The following is a 1,360-nucleotide window of genomic DNA, read 5'->3' as shown; positions in this document are numbered from 1 at the left end:
GTTGAACTCATCCAAAAAGAAAATTTTTTCACAAAACAGTTGAATTTTCAGTCTTTAACTAAAATAATGAATTTTCAAAAAAAAAGATAAAAGTTTTTTTTAATTAAAAACAGTTGAAGGCATCCAAAAAAGTAAATTTTTTACCAAATAGTTGACTTTTCAGTCAAGAAAGAAATTTGTTTAAATTCTTTACATGTAATGCAAATTAATCGTGTGTTCGACCTCAGGTTAATTACATTCAAAATTATTTCTTAGCATAATTATATAGGTTGAAATTTTTATTTTAGTACCTTAGAATTAATAATTAATTGTTTACAGCATTTTGAACTTGAAACAGGTGGAAAAAGCCTGAAAGGCATAAAAAACCACCGAAAATGACTTACACAAAAATTTGGGAATAAAAAAATAAAAAGAAGTTCTCTTCGCCTCTAACAAACTAACAATAAATAAAATCATTTTATAGAATGTATACATGAAAAAAAATCGGGGTGCTTTCTGGCCGTGAGTCCCCTCGCCTCTCACAAACCGAAAATAAATAAAAACATTTTATATAAAATATACATTAAAAAATCGGGGTGCTATCTGAGCGTGAGTCCCCTCGCCTCTCACGAATGAAAAATAAATACAAGCATTTCATATATTATATGAATAAAAAACAATATCGGGGTGCTTTCTGAACGTGAGTCCCCTCGCCTCTCACAAGCAGAAAATAAATCAAATCATTACATATAATACATAAATAAAAAAAAATATCGGGGTGTTTTTTGAATGTGAGTCCCCTCGCCTCTCACAATCGAAAAATAAAAACTAAATATACTTCATTCACACACACACACATTCAATCATCATTCGATCCGGCATGCTGTAAACAATTCATTCTGAATTCTAAGGTACTAAAATAGAAATTTCAATCTATACAATTATGCTAAGAAATAATTTTTAATGTAATTAAACTGAGGTCGAACACACGATTAATTTGCATTACATGTAAAGAATTTAAACCAATTTCTTTCTTGACTGAAAAGTCAACTATTTGGTCAAAAATTTACTTTTTTGGATGACTTCAACTGTTTTTAATAAAAAAAAACTTTTATCTTTTTTTTTGAAAATTCATTATTTTAGTTAAAGACTGAAAATTCAACTGTTTTGTGAAAAATTTTTCTTTTTGGATGAGTTCAACAATTCTTAATCAAAAATTAAAACTTCCTTTGTTGTTGAAGTTTTATCATTTTAGTAGAAAATGTAATTATTTTGTTGTAAATTTGTTATTCTCTTTTTTTTTTAGTTGAAAATTCAATTATTTTGATAGTAAGTTAATTTCTAACATTTTCAATTGGCGAACTAAAATTTTTATCTCTAA

This window comes from Belonocnema kinseyi, chromosome 7 (assembly GCF_010883055.1).
Source record: "Belonocnema kinseyi isolate 2016_QV_RU_SX_M_011 chromosome 7, B_treatae_v1, whole genome shotgun sequence".
NCBI classification, from domain to species: domain Eukaryota; kingdom Metazoa; phylum Arthropoda; class Insecta; order Hymenoptera; family Cynipidae; genus Belonocnema; species Belonocnema kinseyi.
The sequence above is the reverse complement of the archived record's forward strand: the minus strand, read 5'-3'. Positions refer to the sequence as shown.